Source organism: Lygodium microphyllum, chromosome 25 (genome assembly GCF_053477565.2).
Source record: "Lygodium microphyllum isolate KBCC chromosome 25, Lygodium_microphyllum_v1.1.10, whole genome shotgun sequence".
NCBI lineage: Eukaryota > Viridiplantae > Streptophyta > Polypodiopsida > Schizaeales > Lygodiaceae > Lygodium > Lygodium microphyllum.
In genome coordinates, this window is record NC_141159.1 from 68,653,706 (window position 1) to 68,674,661 (window position 20,956).

The window sequence follows — 20,956 nt, forward strand, 5'->3', positions numbered from 1 at the left end:
TCTTATAAAGGTTTTGCATATGAGAAGATCCATTTACCAGACCAAATGGTACCATCGCCATTCTGTCCCATAGCATGAGCTCATCGGCTTCTGATGCTTCTGGAACTTTTTCCTCAAATGTATCCTCTTCAGGTGGGATAGACTCTTTTGTTTCTCTTTCATAACCTTCTTCGTCCATTTCATATCCAACCTCTTCTGTCTCTGTCTCTGCTTCTGCTTCTGCTTCTGCCTCTGCTTCTGTCTCTGTTTCTGCTTCTGTCTCTGTAGGAGCTCTGTAACAGAAGAACAGATTCTCTGTTTTCTCTCCTGCCTCTGTCTCTGCTTCTGCTTCTGCTGTGACCATGTAACAGGGAGAGCAGTACATCCATGCTTCTATCTCACTGTCAGAAGTGATTTCAGAAGTCATTCCTGGTTCAGGCAGGAAGTATTCACCCATTGATAATGGCTTTGCCTCTTTTGGAAGTTGGCCTACAGTATCCACTGTTAAGGAATGTGCCACTGTTTTCTTGGGAAGGATCTGTTTGACAGCATCTTCGTCTGCTGATGTTCCATCCATAGCCTCATTAGGGGAGTCAGAAGATAATTCCAAGGAGGTGGATCCATGTCCTTTTTGAGAACCATACAGTTTCAGCATCACTTTGTTGGGTCCTCTACCCAAGGTCAAGGTTCCTTTGAACCAATCCGTCCTTGCTCGGGCTTCAAAAAGCTATGGTCTGCCCAGTAACAGAGGATAGGATGTACCATAAGAGTTTGGCTTCACCACCAAATAGGTCAGCCAATAATCTTTTCCAGCCACAGTAGTCTTCACATATGGAAGAATGCCCAAAGGCTTGATTCTACTCTGATCCGCCAGTCTGATGAGCCATTGGGTTGGTTGCACACCTTGTAGGCCTAGATCCTTCATCGTCACATCCGTCATAATGTTTACTGATGAACCACCATCAATCAGTGCGTTTGCAATGAAGCAGCCTTCTATCCACGCGCCAGTCTCTGGAGTACCCGGATCTAGAAAAGCATTAGCCACATCCACTTCTTTTACAGGCTCTGGAGCCTTGTTGGACTTTGTCACTGTTGAGGGAGCAATCCTTAAACCACGTCTTTTTGTCAGTATACTTTTGAATCTTTTCCGGCAACTGAGAGACAACATCAATAATTGTCGAAATGTGAGGTTTGGTCTAAAGGTATCTAGATCTCTGACCAGATCGTATTCCTTAATAGGATCCACTGACTTCTCTAATCGGTTAGGGAATGGGGCAACACCCATTTTCATTTTCCCTCTTTCTTCCATCAGAGGAATTACAGGAACTTCTTCTGCCACTTGTGGTACTTCCTCCTCTTCTGTATCCTGGACCTCTGGTCCTGTCTCTGTAACTGTCTCTGTGGCACTGTAGGGCTCTGTACGGCACTGTTAGGCTCTGTTCTGTTCTGTTCTTCTGGTGGAAGACTGAACTTCACTGTTCTGGCAGGAGGGTTATTTTCTTTCTGGGTAGGTGGTTCCTTCTGCTTTGCACGCGTGATGGCAGCAACTTTCAATTCTACCAAATTGGAGGTAGGCTCTTGGGCCTTGACCAGACTATCAGTAGCACTGTTTTTCACTGGGGCTGGGCTTGGACAGTCTTTTGCAGTGTGGCCTTCTCCTTTGCAACGACTGCATAAGGGCTTGTAATCCACTAACCTTCGAGGATTTGGACAATTTGGTGAGATGTGTCCCTTTTCTCCACATCTGTAACATTCCACTTCTGATCTCTGACCACCGCCAGACTGTCTTCCTCTGTAACTTTGAGAGGGAAATCTTCTGGGTCCGAAATTAGGACCAAACTCTCTAGGCTTAGGTCCAATATCTTGTGTTGTCATTTTGGATTCCAACAAGTTAAATCTTGCGTCTTCTTCCTTTCTTCTCCTATCATGCATCTCCTTCAGGGAGCAAATGTCCTCTGTATGATTCTTCCGCAAACAGTAGGAACAGAAGGCTCCAGGGATGGTTGGTTTCCGTGTGCATTCAGTGGCTAAATGGCCTGCTTGATGACACTTACCACACCAAGTATTTGACCGCATCACATCTCTTCCTGCTCCTGCAACGTTGGATATGCTTGCGGTATTCACTTTCAACGTCTGTAGTTGTTCTGTAATCACATCCATCAACTCCTTTTTTATGTTTGCAACTGAGTTGGATAAATAATCCTTCAAGCTTTCTCCTCCGGACGTACTGGCAGGAGGGTTTTGAGGAGTCTCTGTAATCACTGCATAAACGGGTTGGGCTGGTACAGAGGGGTCTCTGTTCTGGTTCTGATTCAGTGCTCCTGTTTGAACTGTTGGCTGTTGACTCCAGTTGGTAGGGTTCCACTGTTGCTGCTGATTTGGCATTGAGAAAATTGGTTGAGACCATGGTGGTTGTGGTGGAACCACCATTTGAGGCATGGATTGTGGCCACTGTGGATTTGGTGCACTGTACTGTGATACTGAGGGCATCTGTTGGTAGGGATAGGGAACAGTCCCTGGAACTGCATTTGGTGGGTACATCATTCCTAGCATCAGAGGAGGTAGGACTCCTCTTCCTGAATTCATCGCCAATCGAGCTTCCACTTCATCGTACAGTCTTGCACCTTCTGTTGCAGCTTGCAGTGTGGCTGGTCTTTGCAGCTCCACAAACTTACGGACTTCTGGTTGTAATCCTCTGAGAAACACTCCCTTCTGAATGCCATCATCCAGATTATGGTTAGTCCATCTCTTCAGGATGGATTCCATTCGTGAGACATAGGCTTCCACTCTTTCTCCAGAGGACTGACTTAGGTTCATAAATTCCTCTCTCATCCGCTCTTCAAAACCTTCACGCCTGAATTTAGTGAGGAAGGCCAACTTCAGGTCGTCCCATGTGCCAAAAGTTCCTGCTGCTTGTCTCTCATACCACTGAAACGCCGCGCCCTTGAAAGTGGCGGAGAATATTGCTAACCAATGCTCAGGGGTTCTGGCATTGTTAGCCACACATGCTACCATAAACTCTGCTACATGAAGATCGGGGTCTTCATTGTACTCTCCCTTAAAAACTGGCAATGGGACTACATTCGCTGGTCTGTCATCAATATTTCCAGGACGGATCTGGCTTGGAAGTGGACCTCCAGCAGGAGGAGGAAGGGCTTGATGTGCCATTGGAACTTCTGTAAAGAGTTCCGCAAGGGCATCAAAGGCGGCTTTTGCTGCGAGCTCGCTCTCGGCTCTGATTCTTACTTTCTCTCTTCTCACGTACCTCTGGACTCGTTCCAACGCTTGCCTTTTTATTGCGTCATTCATCAGGGGTTGACTCCACTATGTTGTTAGTGCTCCACAGAGGGTTAACAGAAGGCTTCAGTCTCTAGAGGACTCTCTTGCCAACATTTCTTCTACTTCTTTCCTCTCAACGTCCCTGAATTCTGCTTTCATGCCACTACACAGAGGAAGGTATTCGGTTCTGAAGGTGTCAAAATGCATACGTCTGAGCATTGTGGTGGTGCCATCATTATAGTAATGTCAGCTTCTAATGGTTTCAATAGTGTATGTTGTGAAAAACACTCTGTCTACCAACTTCCAGTGGGTTGCTAATTGAACAAACAGAAGATTATCAGTACACCAAGCATCCCATGTATCTTGCTGTTGAGCATCCACGAACAAATTCCAACTCTTTTCCTTCTTGTCCCTGTGAACCTCTACAGACCAAGACTCCTGAAGCTTCTTCACAATCTCCCACTTGATGTTGTCTGGAAGCTTCTCAATGAATGCCAAATCTTCCATGGATGTTCATTCTCTCTGTTTCTGTTCTTCAGTTTGTTCCCAAACAGTTTGCCACCAAGATGCAAGTTTCTGCTGCTTCAATAGGAAGAGGAAACTGTCCACCACATAGAGCATGCATCATGATGGTGATGTGTTTCCGCCATTGTGGGATGAACTTTTTGTGGAAAGTGGCTTTGATTATGAGAAATTCCAACTCTTCAGTGGAAGAAGGAACTTTACAAACATTCATTGAATTCTTCTCTTCTTGGCAATGCCATTTCCTTCATTTTCAGCCTCTTTTGATGCTTGTTGATGGCAAGTTTCCCCGGCTGCGCACCAAAAACATGGAGCCCCGAGAGGAACACCAAGGGAAAGGGAATTCTCTTGCAAGAAAATCTATCTTGTAACATCAACAAGCTTGTTTATCATGTTTCATATGATCACAATGAAGAAAAGAACACCAGTCACAACAAATCTTCATGCAGCATTATGTAAATCTCCCACGGATTTTTATAGAATCAACCATATTCTTCAACATCTTCACAAAATCCATCAATGGAACAAAGAAATCAAAGGAATACACCATCTTAGAATGGAAAAACATCACATAGTATTCATCTTCAATATCTTCATATTCTTCTCTCTCAATCTCTCATATACAATCACTTTGTTTTAGTAGAATTGGCTATCTCTGACTCTCTCTCTCTCACTCCATCAATAATACCTCATATCCTCACTACAATCTCTCAAAAATTACTCTCAATAATCACTCTTAGGTCGTGGATACCCCTCCCAAGAGGTATGTCTGATATGAAGAGTCACCAGAGCCACTACAGTGTCTCTTCACAGCTCACTACTGTCACTTCACTCTAGTCTTCTCTTGAGTCTTTAGTAGCTACTTCTTCCACTTCCTTCAGCTCTTTTGCACTTATATTCACCTCTTTCCAAGGCTAGAAAACTTTCCCAAAGTCACACATACATTCCACAGAACACTTACAGAAGCATACAGAACAGTCTACAGAACAGCTACAGTACAGAACAGAACAGAAGCAGAAGCTCTACAGAAGACCTACAGAAGGTCATCAAAACCACATCACTCATTCTCAAACCATTCCAAACTCTCACAAACCATTCAATAAACTTTCACAAGATCTCAATCTTCATTAATCAATACTTCATCCCTCCTTACAGAAGACAATCAGAACAAAACAGACCAAAACAGAGCAAAACAGAAGGTATACAGAACCAATCAGAACCTGTCAGAACATCACAGAACCACCAACAAACATCATGAACTTCCAAAACACAATCAATATCATCCAAAACACTCTCAAACCACTTCTAAATCAACCAATCATCCCATAAAATCAACCATTCAGCTCTCAAAAACAACAAAAATCAGCCAAAAAACAAGTCATTTCAACACTCAACAGATTCCAATGGAAGAATATGCAAGAAGAGCTGCTTCCCATCAATGTGCTCATTGAGTAGGCTCTCTTTTGTAGATGTGGTGGATTTCTCTACAAGATGTGATGCACCCATTGCAATATGCCCTTGTGCAAGTGTGGCGGAGTTGTTAGTTTTTGTGACCTATTGATGGACACACCATCACCCTTGTGGTGAAATCTAGGAGGTTGAGCCCAATGTGAATGAATGAGGCTATGGTAGAAGAGGAGCAAGAGGGTGGGGGGTGACATTCTATGGCTTTTTTGAAATTTTTTGATTGGATAGGTTTGGGATCATCCTTCAATTCTCTTGCAGGTTCAGTGTGAAGTTCAGTCTCAATTGTAAGGTAGTGTAGATTAGCTCTATATGTAAGTAGAGTTATCATATCTCATATTAGTCATGTAAAGCTACAAAGTAGGCTTGGAATGCAATCTAATCTAGAGTAGGTGATTCTTGATAAGGGTGACTATATGGATACATTTACATTTCTTGTGAGAAATAGGGATTTGAAATCATTTTCAATGACACCTTAGTTACCAATCTCTTAAATGCCTTATTAGACTCTCATTATGGTTTTGTGGATGCACTTTAACTCATGATGAAGGGCAATTTGAAACCCCATGCATTGGGTGAGTTAACCTTAATGCTATTCCAGTTAGAACAATTGAGAGGAGACAATTGCTCTATCATGCATATAGTTATTCAACCATTTATTGTAGCTCATCAAAAGGGAATTAAAAGGACTCCTTTACTGGTGGCTAAAGACTAAGTCTAACTCTACACAAAATTTTGGTGGAAATAGTAACTAGGAGTAGTGTTAGCATATTCTTGCTTATAATGAGTTGTTTGCTCCTCGGAAATGCTTGGTATGAAAAATTCTTGTTGCAAATTTCTACAATGATCTAGCTTCGTGGTAGTTATGGTTGTGGATGATAGAAAACATTTCATGATCATGGGGATGGTGAAACCATTATTGTTTCAAAGGCCTTGTGTGGTGGAATTTACCGAATGGATGCTTATGAGATGCTTATGCATGATACTTGTGTTATGGTTGGTTTTTCAAACCATTCTAAGGCACATCCTGGACACTCAAAATATGGGTGTATGTTGTTAGGAAAGACATCGTGCCCAATTTTCCATATTTGCAAATTGTTACAGTATGGTAGGATTCTATTCTTGGTAAATGGCAAAATTTTGCATGTCCTTGGGGACACTAAGGAAGGAACACTTTTATATAATGATGTTTGTTATTCTATGGAGATGCGTTCAATTGTCTGTTACACTCATTACTAATTATAGTAGACCACCCTTTGAGCTAAGACCAAAGTTATTTATGTATTTTAAGCAACTTTTATCGATGGTTTAGAATGAGATAAGTTGTACTCTTGAGCATTAGCACAAATTATTAAGAGAATAAATGTCTAAATACTTCACATATTTATGACTAAAGGAGGTATTAAGAATAAATGTAGAGTCACTTACACACAATAAAACAGAGTGTTTTTGAGAGAGAAGATAAAATTTTGTATGTAGATGGTACAATGCATGGTGAAAGCATATACTTATGAGGCTAAGCATAGTAGAAAAGCTTTTGTTTGCATATTTGCATGTATTTTAATCCTTGGCTTTTGCCCTTCTTTTGAGGAAGAAAAACAAAAAAAAGTTTGTGAAAAATATACTTCAACTCTCTCTCTCTCTCTCTCTCTCTCTCTCTCTCTCTCTCATAAAAGGAAACAGAGTGTTTGTATACAATGATAGAGTTTTTAGGAGTGTTACCTTTGTTGAAATGTAGTTTAAATCTCTCTGACACATAAAAGGAACAAAGTATAGATGCTTAAGATGTTTCTAATACTATCCTTCCCTTATGTGATGTATACACCCCTAGCTAGCCTAGAGGAAGCAACTTTTATAGTTGCTCCAACAAGTAACACCATCAAGCCCATAGAATGCATGGACTTAGCCAATTAGGTGGTCTTTGAGTCTGCCTTGAAGTGAAACATCAGCCCCTTCACCTAACAAGATTGGACTTGAGGTTTCTTAAGATCATCCTAAAATCAATAGTCTAGCACTCCTTGAATCTTTAACCACAAGGGCTGAGCGATATTGGAGACAATGAAGATTGGAATATTACATCCTCTTCCCCTTAAATAAATCGTGATGTCCTCATCTTGACAATAATTGGGGCATTCTCTTACAAAGGTAAACTATGTAATCTTATTGCTAGGGAAGTTAATTACTTGAATTAGATATTCTTGAGTACACAAATTATAGGGATATTTTCTATAATGTGCAGAAATCTTTGGAATTTCCCAATACTTTACCCACTCATGTGGAATTAGTCTCTCTCTATGCTTTTCTTAGGAAGTCCCTTCCTTAATAAAAAATGTACTCAACTTCACTTGTGAACCAAAACCTTATTAGGGATGACATAAGCCTAGTTTCCACCAAGAAATTGGAATAAACATCAATTCACAAAATGATTCTTTTGATATGCTAATGAATCAAACAACAATATACTTATTAACCTATGCCTTGATACCATGAGTGACATACCCACCCTTAGCTATGCTAAAGGAGGAAATTTTGATAGTTTATTGGGAACATTTGTGCCATGATCAACACTATCTGAATACCATTAATTACATAGACATATATGCTAGGTGGTCTTTGAGTCTACATCATAGTGAAACGTCAGAGGCATGAACCCAAAAATATCAAACTTGAGGGTCCCTAAACTTATAAGATTATCCTAAAAATAGCCATCTAACACCCCTCCTAAAGATAACAACATTTGGCAGCCTATTAAGAAGGGTAACCAACACCATATTTGGTTGAAGGAAAGTGTGAAAAAAAGGGGAACAATGCATTAATCCCATTGCCATTCTATCTTGCTCTCTCTTTTTCTCTATCTTGCTCCTATTTATGATGTATAAAAAGAAATCTTGTTTGAAGAAGCAAAAAAGCCTAATGACACATGGGATTTGATTAACTTGCTTGAAGCCAAAAATGTTGTTGCCACTAGGTGGCTCTATACGTTGAAGAGAAACGGATATTGATTACTAAAATTATTGGCTTTTTGCAAAGGGTTATGCTCAATAAGGGGATTGATTATGATAAGATCTTAGCTAGTACTAGGTGGGTCTAAAAGTTCAAGAGAAAAGGATATTGATTACAATAAGGATTGCCCTTTTTCAAAGGCTTATGCTCAACAAGGGGATAATTGTGATAAGACCTTTGCACCTACTTCATGTATGACCTTCAATTAATGTTGTTGCATTAGTTGCAAAAAATGGCTAAATATACATCAATTGGGCATTAAGAGTTTTCTCTTTAATGACAACTTGCATGAGGAAATACCTTTTCATAGCTTGCTTGTTTGTTATTGAGGGACATGATTTAGATATATGCAAACAAAAAAGTTATTTGCCATTGTATTGCATAGGCACTTGGATCTTAGTATGAGGATAAATGCATACTTTTTGGCTTATTGTTTCAACTAGATTTTGAGTAAGAGTATACCATTTTAGGAAACATGAAGGATCTCTATAGTTCATTAGTTTATATGTAGATGATTTGCTATTCATAGGCACGATGAGGCTATTTTGGCTTTCAAAGCTAATCTGCATTCTATTTTTGAAAGTTTAAACTTTAAATCATGCATTACATGCTTGAGGATTTTGTTTACATACCACAAGCATGGCATTGTTATGTAACAAATAAAAACCCCTTAATTTTTTTGAATAGATTTACTTTTGATGCATGTGAACCTAAGGACTTGATTTTTATCTTAATCTTTGAGATCAATGCTATTCTGATGATGCATCTTTATATCAACAAGCTATTGGATGTCTTTTTCATGGTTATGACACTAGGCTAGATGTGTAGTTTATAGTATCACATGTGAGAACACTTTATGTATACCGTAGGTTTGGATTATTGAGAATATGTGACATAGATCTGATACAAATGATTATGCTTTATTCCAACAATGTGGTATTGATCCATAAGTGCATGTTTTTTGTGATTTTGACTAGGCAAGTTGATATGACAAGACTTTTGGGCTGAGGCAATTAATATTGTTGTACATTTGTTAATCAATCCCCATGCACTACTCTTGACTATCAAGTTGCAAAGGAGGTATTTCTTTGGTTGTGATGCTTTCTTCCATGTTTCCAAGGACAAGCGTAATAAGCTGGATCCTAAGTCCATGAAATGCATATTTCTTGGTTATGGGATGTAGGTGAGATGGGCTATTGCCTATGGGATCCGTAGGCTCGAAAGGTCATCCCCAACCATGATATTATTTTCCATGAGGAGAAAATGCATATGCAACCTGAGTAGTGGTTGAGATACGCATGGTAATATTTTTGGAGGAGCCTCTTGTAATTGTATAACCTACTAGACAGCTTGTAGCATCTGATGCTCTAGTGGCTCATGACAGTGATGTTAGAACACAGGTATAGACTTGATAGCCTATTTTGCAGTGATCTATTAGAGATAGACGCCATCTTGATCGGTTTGCACCATCATGGATTATTTTATGGTAACATATGCTAGTGAGCCTCTTACATATGATGGGGCCATGCACAAAGATAATAGTCACTCTTGGGAGAGGGCCATGCAGTCAGAGTGTATGACTCACTACTGAAAAATTATACATGGAATTTAGTTCCTTTACCTAGATTGTCCACTAATATATTTTTCTTATGCCTTGGTCCATTAGGTGCATTCAAGGCCTAATTTAGAAACCCCTCATTCATGATCTTTTTTGATAATAAAGCATAGCATTTTTTTGATAAATAGTTTAGTAGATCAAAGGTAGTCTATTGTAGCTACTTACACTTGTGAAGTTGGTACAGGTAGCATTCACAATCACAATTGAGTTTGTATGGCCCAGATGACTTGTTAATGCCTTAAATGTTGATCAATTATGTCATGCCACTATCTATCCCAATAGTCAAAGCACTTGTGGCCATTGGAAAAAAAAAAAGTCTCAATAAACAATATCGATTTGGTCTATATGCCTACACAAGACAACTTGGTAGATCTATCTACAAAGCACCTCGCTTGTGGGTGTTTGAGGTTTTTTGTAGGGCTTAAAACATTTCACCCTTCCCAAATTGATTTGCTATATCCCTATATGGATGACATAATTACTCACAATGGATATTTGTGGCATAAGCTATGATAATGATGTGTCAACACACTTACTAACCAAAGAGAAACACACATATGGGAATAATGAAATAGACATTGCACAAAGATAAGCAAGGACTACAACAAATGAAGGGTATACCAATAGCAATCTCATGGAAGTACATGTGGAAAAATTCTAAAACCATGTCATCAATATACATATTGAAATATTTGTCAAGATGGACACATTGAAATATTTGTCAGGAAGACCATCTAATTGGTGGTCAATATGGTTGTCGCTATGCAAATAGACACGTTGATGGTCATTCCTATGGAGCTTTTGATGAAGCATATTTTGATGAGTGTAGATAAAAATTTTATGTGTATATTGACCAGTTTACAAAAAAAAAGGGAAGCATGGATCTATCCCTTGCATAGGCCGAATCTCTCCTATCCATATCTACTATCATGGACTAATTATTTCCTATATACCACCTCAAAAACCAATGAAAGAAGTGGAATTCCTTGAAACATTATCAAAAAGTACCTGAATGCATTGCTGAGAGAGAAATATGAAAATATATGTCTCACAACCTCTAATGCATGATAGCACAAAAAGTGGAGTAGATAAATGATAAATCAAGATACAAGTGAGTCTTAAGGAATACAAGAATGATAGAAATAAGAGTGTATGATTAGAAGGATGTAGTTGAATAGCTATAAAGTATAGGTAGATGAGCTCCATAATAAAAAATATCATCATTTTGCAATGGATCGTTAATGAAATCCTACAAGAAGAAAAAAAACAAAAAGTATAACAACTCTTGAATGAAATATTTAGCACATACAAGTCATGGATTGCCACCTTCTTTTGCTGCTTCCACTTGTCAAGGATTCCATTATATCTTTCTTTATCCTATTCCATTGGTCTTGATCAAGTTTCCCAATCATTCCTAACCCATCATTGTAGGCATCATGTGCCTTAGAGTTAAGATGGGCTAGGTGTTTACACATTTATGTATGCATACAATCATTGAAAATATTGTCACTATTTGAAGGTTATGGGAGCTTCTTATGGAGGGCGTGTATGACATTCCTATAGTGGGGGGATCTAGTTTCTTCATCTCTTAGATATGTTGACGACTCTCTTTCATTCGTTGTTGATCACCAACTAGGTTGTATAGTCATGAATCATGTATGACAAGTTGACAATAGTCATAGACAATCTATAGTTTTAACGTGTAGTGGTGTTGGTGGACTACGAGGGACATCACTCACTTGGGCTCTATGTGGGGTGAGTTCTACCCATGATGAAATTGTCATGGGGAGTCAAGATGATGGTGGGGCCATGCGTTATGATGAAGGAAAATGAGCTCCAAGGTTGAATGTACCAAACCTTGGAGATACCTCAACAACAAAACCCCCAATGCTAGTCTTATATGGGGTTGGTGTGCTACGCCTAATACTAGATGAACTTAGTTGAGATAGCCATGCTAAGAAAGTCTCATATGGGGTTGGTGTGCTACCCCTTAGACTTAGCAAACTTAGTTGAGAGGGCAAGGCTAAGAAAGCCATTGATTACAAGACAGATGGAGGGGCCAAAGCAAGCAATGATGGTGTGATAGATTGTGGGGCAAGGGGAAAGGGCTATGCCTTGTTTGGTGGCATTAGTGTGGTGAGACAACATCATCTCCTCCACAAGGATTACAACCACCACAATTACATAATCTTAAGGAGCACTGCATAAGTGTGTTGGTTCTATATGGTGTGAGGCAAAAACTTCTACTCTATGCATGAATAATATCATGACATGTCCACCTTTTATATCATCCCCATGAATCACCCTTGTGAGTTAGGGTCCATACTCACCACAATGCATTGTAGCTTCTTGTCTATGTAGCATCGGCTCATGGTGACAAGTGTAGTAGTTATCTATTTTTAAAAATAGCATGAAATCTTCTCTCTCTCTCTCTCTCTCTCTCTCTCTCTCTCTCTCTCTCTCTCTCTCTCTCTCTCAAACTATTAACTCACTACCTTTCTTCCCTCTCCCTCTCTTGCTCTTCCAATCCACTTTCTTGCTCTCACTTGCCCATTAAGACTTGTTATTGTAATAAAGGATCATAGAATTGATTCATAGGTGACTTGATGGATTCATAGGATTGTAGAGTTAAAACTATTGTATGTTGTTAAAAATTTGAAGCATCTAAAATACATATCTTGCTTATGATTGTTTTATGTATGAGGCTTAAGTGTTCTAAAGATTTCCCTCCTCATCATATTGGTATTGATCAGTATAAATGCCCAAATCTATATATAGCTCTCCTCCAACTAAAAACTCCCAACTTCTGTGCAACCACTTGTTCATCATCATCCAAGTTTGCAAGTTTTCTCCTTCTCTTGTCCATAGACACTTAGTTCAATAAACTCTTTCTTTGGCTCATTGGGATTGTTCTTTGTTAACCCCTTTCACCACAAGGTTAGCTACAATAGTAAAAAGCAAGAAGCTATAGGAGATGGGCGACAAAAAAGTAAAAAAGAAATGGATGTGCAAAGGGTAAAGTAACAAAATTAGCAAACATCAAAAGTGACTACTCCAAAGCATATGGCCGCATCAAAGTGGTAAACACCAAAGCCAAGAGTTAAAACACATCTCAAAATGCAGAAAAACAAAAGATGGCATGAAGGTGTTAGTAGGTGTCCCATGAAAAATTGGGCAATTAAATTCAATGCATAGGAAGTTGCAATATTTATTGTAAAAATCTTTCTCAAGAACCATGATCACTCCTATGTGAATTGTAATTTACAAATTCTATGTGAATAAATGTGTTGCACATGTTTGAGTTAGTGTAAAAGTGCACCAATAGGCAAAAGACCCAAGTTTGTGAGTAATGAAATGCCCTAGTATGGTGCCAAGGGTAAGAGGCCACCCAAATGGAAAAGAGCCCAACTATGTTTAAGGTGGGAAAATTTGAATTGAAATCATTATTGCCATTGCAGACTAAAATATGGCTTATCTTTCTCCTTCTTCCATCATTCTTGTGGTTGCAAACTAAAATTTTAAATGGTCACCATTGCCTCTTGGATTGATTGAGAGGAGAGGGAAACCATTGCTTCACTTATTTGAAGTCTTATTTATCTTTATCACTTTCTTTTGTTGCTTCTTGTAAGTAGGGAGAGTGAGGGAAAGGGGGAGCAAGAGAGAGAGATGTTAAAACAAAGAGGTAAAGTAGAGAGCAAGAGAGAGCAAGAGAGGGAGAGAGAAGGTGAACTTAGTTTGAATTAAGGAATAACTGGAGCAAATCAATTTCTTGCATGCAAGGGATGTGGGATCAAGAAGTGTGGAGGCATAAAAGGAGCAGCAACTAGAATCGAGAAAGGTTGGAAATCACGAAAGGCTTCCAGACTACAACGGGATGAGTTTCTATTGCTTATCTAGAATTGAGAAAGGTTGGAAATCATGAAAGGCTTCTAGACTACAACGGGATGAGTTTCTATTGCTTATCTAGAATTCACAAAGGTTGGGAATCACAAAAGGCTTCTAGACTACAACAAGATGGATTTCTATTGCTTATCTATCTTCTTCTTTGGTTGTTTTGATAGCCAACCGCAAAAGGAGAATAGCATCTTTGAGTAGGTAAGGTTAAAGAGATGCTATGGTTGGGAAACCCCTAGTATGAGAGGTCATGAGAGATGAAAGGATTGAGCATGCATGAATCAATATGCATACATTTGTCTAAGTTTTCCACAATCGCATTAGAAAGTTACATTTTGGTTTTTGTTGTCTTGAGACTAAGGGAGTCTTGATGTATTGATAATCCTTGCCAACTACAAGAGGATTGTGCCATATACTAGTGAGATGCAATTTCTCGCCACATATATGTGTGCTCGCAAAAACCTTGCGTGTCATAGTTTAGGAAGGCTAGATTGGGAGGCAACCAATCTGAAGTAGGTGACAAATTATAAAGATTTATATTGATAGATTGATTTGAAAATTATATTTAGAATTTTTTAAAAATTCAAGGAAAAAATAAAATCACCTAAAAGTATTCTAAATTTATTGATCAACATTCATTGGAGGTGTATGATTAGATAGGCTTGGCAAGTGGCATCGATTTCTTGTGTGCTTTAAGAAAGAGGGAGATCGCTAATTTTTTTCTTTTTTGTTGTTTTCTAATTGTTAATTACTGATTTTTTAATGGAATATGCATGAAGCATCATGGACAAAGTGATAGACTATGACTAGTTAGGTATTGTCCATGCTAGATAGTTGGAAAGGCAAATACATATATGCATGTGTAGGTTGTACACTAGCTATATCTTTTTTGGGTGGTGACACAAGGGGTTGAGTTTCCTAGTAGTTATTGAATTTTAGAGAAGAGAAGAGAAAGTCCATTTTTCTATGGAAAAACAATAATTTAACAACATGAAAGGGAATATTAAGCAATCCAAAAGTTTACGAAAGGGGCAAAACAATTCTATGATATACAAACAAGTAATTATGTTGTGATTGTATCAATTGTTGGAAGTTCAAAGTAGTGGTCTATGCTACCATGAAACTGATATGGGCTAGGATCATAGGTTGCAACAATGTGCAAGCTAGGGAGGACAGAGAGGGCATGCACAATGAAATAGCAATGTGATTAAATGGACTGTAGAGAGAAACATCTTATGTAACCTATATAGTGCCCCCCCCCCCCCCCCCCCAAGTTCATCCCAAGGTCTAAAGAGATCACTACCATCCTCTCCTTCCCCATCCAGGTCATACTATTAATTCCATCATCTAACAATGATTTGGATATACTTCCACCCTCTAACAAGAAGAAGGCAAAGAATAAAAAATCTCCACCCTCATTGTCCAATGCTAAAAAGAAGTAGAAGCACATTGGGGAAAATTCCAACACCTCGAACATAGAAGTATTAAATTCATTGTGTCTTAAATTGTAAGTGCATGATCATGTTGTTGCATGCATGCATGTTGCTTTCATAATGCTTGTTTGTAAATGGATGTGTTACATGCATTTTTCATTATTATTTTTTTATTATTTTCTACTCATGGAATTTTGTTTGTGAACTTTGCAAGGGAATTTGCATTGGTATTCACCTCATGTGCCATTTGAGAGGAAGTTTACGTTTTGTGTCGACTAACAAAATCTCAGGCACATGAGGTGTATTACTTTCTTGACTTAGGAGAGAATACTCAAGCAATAAGGAGGTAGATTTCATGACCTTGGACTAGTTGATCTACTTCGAGGAGGTGCCGAAGAGGGCAACAAAGTGAAGTGCAAGGATGTAAAGACAGAATTTTGGCTCTAAATTATACACATTATTCACCTTTGTTTACTAAGAGCCTCTAGGAAACTATGGTATGGGTATCACAAAAGTTTTTCTAGGGAGTTTTTTGTATGAGCACTTGAAGGGCTGTTGGTTGGGTATTGTTTGCAAAAAGCATCATTCCAAATATGGATACTACTAGGAAGGCCAAGAAGCAAAGACTAGGGGTTTCTCATTCCTCCACACATTAGAACTCTTGATTGAAGGCCATAGATTTTCATGGAGGGCCAAGGCTTATGTTGTAAATAAGGCATATCACCGGCAATGCGATTTGTTGTTTATCCTAGAGGGTAGTGATGTAGAAACAATACCATCTTGAATGCTCTTCAAAACTATGATGCTAAAAATGGCACCAAATATGCCTTCTCAGTTCCCCATTGAGCTAATTATAAGGATCTTTTATCCATGATAATGAGAGGTCTTGACATAAGTGGTAGGTAGGAAGTAGTTACTAGTCCCAAATTGGGGGTCTAGGGTCTCATAGTTGTCCTTATTTGGGACTACAATCTATCCTTAATGAATTGGTAGCTAGTTGGTAGCTACTAGTTCCACCTTGGTAGCTACATGTTTGTGGAGCTCCTTGGCTTGGTGTCTACCAATTCTAGATTGGTAACTAGATGGTAGGTACGATTAGGATTGGGGTTGCTACTAGTATACTAGTCAAGCATTGGTAGATACCATAGCTAGACCTCAAGAAAGCCACTCAAAAATGTGTAAGTCCATTGTGTAGGTTCAAAAGAAGGGATTTTAAAATGACCCCCTTTTTGACATTTTTTAACATACAAAAGGGCATCATTTAAAGGGTACATTCACAAATTGAATGAGAAAAGGGTGTGTTTTATTCATGGAAAATTCAAAGATAAAGGTTGTTATAATTGGCCTTGAATGTACGTGATAGGGGAGAGTTTACATAAAGTGATCCCTCAAGGAGATGGACTAATACTATTCAATTTGAAATTGGTATAGATGTCTACCAACCACTATTCCCAATTGAGTCCTAAGGGTATAGTTGTTTTCCAGCCACCATTAGTCCCAACTATGAGTCCTAGTGGTAGCTCCCATTCCCAAAGTGGTAGCTACTAGTTTCATATTGGTAACTACCAACCCTGAACCAAGAGACTCATCAGCTCTACCACTCCTAGTCTAGTAGCTACTAGTCCTAGACTAGTAGGTTGCTAGCTCCTAGTCCAAGACTAGTATCTACTAGAGTTTCAAAATAGTAAATTGGTAGCTACCAGGCTACTAGTCTAAGACTAGTGACTACTAATGGGGCTAGTAGCTAGCAGTTCGATAGTAGTAGCTACCACTAGGATTGGTCCTCTTAGTCTAGGTTGGTAGTCACCATAGCTAGGACTAGTTTTTTCCAATTCTGGAATTGGTAGCTCTTTGCTAGCTACCATCCTTGTTGATGCCAATCCTACACTGATAGATTGATAGCTACACAAATCCCAAATTGGTAGACTTATAGCTACCAATAGTTATTAGTCCTAGGTTGGTAGATGGTATATGGCAAATATACATCAGTTGAATGATGTAGGAAGCCTAACTAGCATGCCACTGGACAAGGGAGCCAATCAGCAAGGCACCAAGCAAGGGTAGCAAAGCAACATGTAGTAGAGGAGTAGATGGATCAACCCCAACCTAGTAGTGCTCCTACAAGGTCGAGTTCAATGGTCTTGATAGGAATCAACCTCCAAGCCTATTAGTACAATGTTTAGAGATACCACCACTATTGCATAGATGCTAGCATGACTCAACCCTTTGCCTGGTTTTGACTCCTTTGTTACCTTTCTAAACGAATTTGTTCTGGTGCATGGCTATCATTGCTTGGTATAGTTATTTGTTGAGATTGTGGGCCAACTAATTGTTGTTAGGTAGGAGTTGGATGCCCTATGGGATGAAGTGGCAGTGGTGCGTCAAGAGAATGTAGACCTTAGGGAGTAGGTTTGCCGACACCAATAAGCTATGTCTCAAGAGTAGTGGTAGTGCAGATTCCATCCAAGAATGGCTATGTTGGGAAGAGACGGAGATCATTCAATGCCTATCTCTTCTGAATTCTCTGGAGGTTTTGCATTAGTCTTTCCATGAGTAAATTTGGGAGTATTGGAATGAGAGATTAGCAAATAATCCAAAGACAAAGTTGTTGATGAAACGTGCAAAGTTTTGGAAGGGCTAAACGTTGATATATAGGAGTGGGTTTGAGTTCTAGAGGCAAATGCCCCACAATTCTTAGTAGATGTGGATGTTGTAGTAGAGTACATTTTTGTAGAGGCGAGAGCTCAAGCTCAACTGCCAAGTCCCATGGATTGCTTATTGGTCAAGCATTTCAAGCGAGCACTAATGGCTACCTCTCACCTAGTCGATGCGCTATCCCTCTCTACGAGTATAGTGAGCTTACCTTGATGCCCAAATGAGTTGCCTCCTTCCTCAAGAACACTAGTAGCTCCACGATTCTTGATACAAGCTCAAGCATTCTCAAGCCTCCACCTCCATGCTCCATCCTCCATAGCCGCACGAGAGAGAAGATAAGATAAGATAAGATAAGATAAGAGAAGTAGAAGAGAGAAGATGGTGGAGAGCTTCACCTACTTGATCCCTCATCCTCACACTCTCACACTCCCTCTCTTAAGCACACACAAGCAAGCAAGGAAGAGAAGAGAAGAGAAGAGAAGAAGAAGGCTCCACTTTGCCACACAACCAAAGAATGAGCTCTCTTTTACTTTTTGAACTTTATAAGCATGCCCTAAAATCCCATGGGCATCCATTCCCTTTTTACATGGCCGGTTGCGGCCTAGGCTCTCTTCCCCTTTGCCCTAAAATCCCATGGACATCCATCCCCTTTTTAAATGGTCGGGCTCTTTTCCCCTTTGCCCTACTTCCTAGCTTAGTCCTACCACCTGTTCATAGTTACAAATTGCATAGGAGGAAGCCTGGCGCTCTTTTACAGAGGTTTTGGCTGTGCCTTTATATTTAAAGGTGCACCTTCTTGCTTCTGGCTTCTTGCAGCTTCCATGGTTGCATCTTGGACTCCTAATGGTTGTTCCTATGCTTTTAGATTTCCTCCAGGCCCACTCTCTTGCAGGGCACATTTTTCTTATTTCTACCTTGTGCTTTCCCCTTGATGCCTCGTTTTTCGCTTCCTTTGCTTTGCAATAAATATTACCCCCCTTCCAGTTGAGTACCAGTCCCATGGCACTACTGGGCGGTGAGTCGGATGGTGTTGTTGGGGTAGCCATGGGGCTTTTTGAGTGTGTATATGACCCCTAATGGAAGGTGTGTTGAAGGAATTTATGCCTTTGAAAGGCTTTTTGAGTTTGTATACGAAACTTGGTGGAAGGTGTGTTGGAGGGTGTTAACCCTTAGATGAACAAGGTAGAGAATCTGAAAAATCTAAAGTAGAAGACAAGGCCAAGGCAAAAGTGAAACGGAAGACGAAGGCACGACAAGAAGAATGTGGAAACACAAGAAGTGCAGAAAAGTCCTAAATCATGGAGAAAGATGCATAAGAAAAAGTGCAAGTCAATACTTTTGTAAAAAAGCGCAAAGCGCACCTTGATTTATTTTAAGAGTGCCGAGCTCTCACCCGTGTAATTTGTAAAGGTAGATGGGTGGTAGAAAGGAAGCTAGGAAGATAGAAGGACAATGGGAAAAAGGGCCTAGGCCATGGCTGGCCATGTAAAAAAGGGGATAAGGGGATGACCGCCCAAAAAGGGACTTAGGGTTTTGTATGTAAAGTTGAAAAGTGAATAAGAAGCTCATTCTTGTGTGTGGCCAAAAGTAGCTCTCCTATTTTTCTTCTTCTTCTTCTTGTTCTTTCTTGCTTGAGCTTGTGATTGAGAGAGGGAGTGTGAGAGTGTGAGGGAGTGAGTGTGTAGGGTGAGGGACCCTGGAGGAGAAGCTCTCCATCTTCTCCTCTCTTCTTCTCTTCTCTTCTCTTCCCTTCTCTTCTCTTGCTCGCAACAATGGAGCTTGGAGTGTGGAGCTTGATGATGGAGCTTGCTTGAAGCTTGCACTTGGATCATGGAGCTACCGGAGTGCTCGCGAGAGGAGGTAACTTGATCGGGCATGGAGGTAAGCTCACTACACCCTTAGATATGGATGGTGCGTTAGCTATATGAGAGGTAGCTATTAGTGCTCAGCTTGGAGCGCTTGAAGCAATAAGCGGTTGGTGGGTCTCACCACTACATTTTAGTTCCATTTCCGGGACCACACATTCAAGCCTTGAGCGCTTGTGCGTTTCGAATTGAGCGTCGAAGTAGGGTTTTCCCCGAGCTGGTGCTTGAGGTAGATAGGTAGAAAGTGAGGGAGTTTGAAGAGGTATTCAATCTTCTTAGCAAGTAGGTTTTCGGTTTTTGGACTTGGAAAAGCATATCGGAGTAGTGTAGTATTTCCCTTATGATTTTTGCTGTATAACACGTTGAAATAGAGAAAAGAAAGGCAAAAAAATGAAAATTTAGGTTAAATATTGGTGAGGGGAGCAAGACTAAATTCTTGAAGAACTTTGATTCATCTTGTTGCCTCATGTTGAGACGAGGATGAGTATGAATCTTCTTCCAAGGAGATAGTGTCACTCCAATTTTAAGGCATGGATCATGACAAGAATTGAAGATTGTGTGTGGCATAATTACTTTCATATGGCTTCAATTTCCAAGAAGAATGTGCTATGGGGTGTCCTTCTTGAGTGAAAACATATCCCAATTCTAGAGAATTAGCATTTGGTATTACCTCAAATTCCTTTGCTGAGGTTTAACAATCATAGAATAAGAGCAATAGTGAGACATGCTTTGAGTTTATCAAAGTTGTCTTGCTCAATAGGATTTCAAACAATGTAAGTTTGCATCTTTAGAAGATTTGTGATGAGTGGAGTTGCTATTAAGGCACAATCCTTAATACGTATGTCGTACCAACTTGTCAATCTAACCAATCCCCTAACTTCCTCAATTGTTTATGGTGGTGGTCATTATTGGACATATTTGACCTTTGTTGGGTCAATCATACTTCCTTCCTCTGAGAGATGATGTACCCAATGTACTTTATTTGTTTCTTAAAGAATGCACACTTGCTTGTCTTCGCATAGAGTTTATTGGCCCTTAAGGTTTCCAATACGATCCATAAGTGAGGCATGTGGTCCTTTCCTCCCTTAGATTATGCAAGGATATCATTAAAAAATAGGAGCACATTTATCATGGGAATTGAGTACTTGTTTTTCTATTATGACTTAATTTAAGCTGCTATAGTTGATGCAGAGCGAAAGAGCTCCATCCTTCCTCTTTTAGAACAAAGCTGGAGCACCCCACAT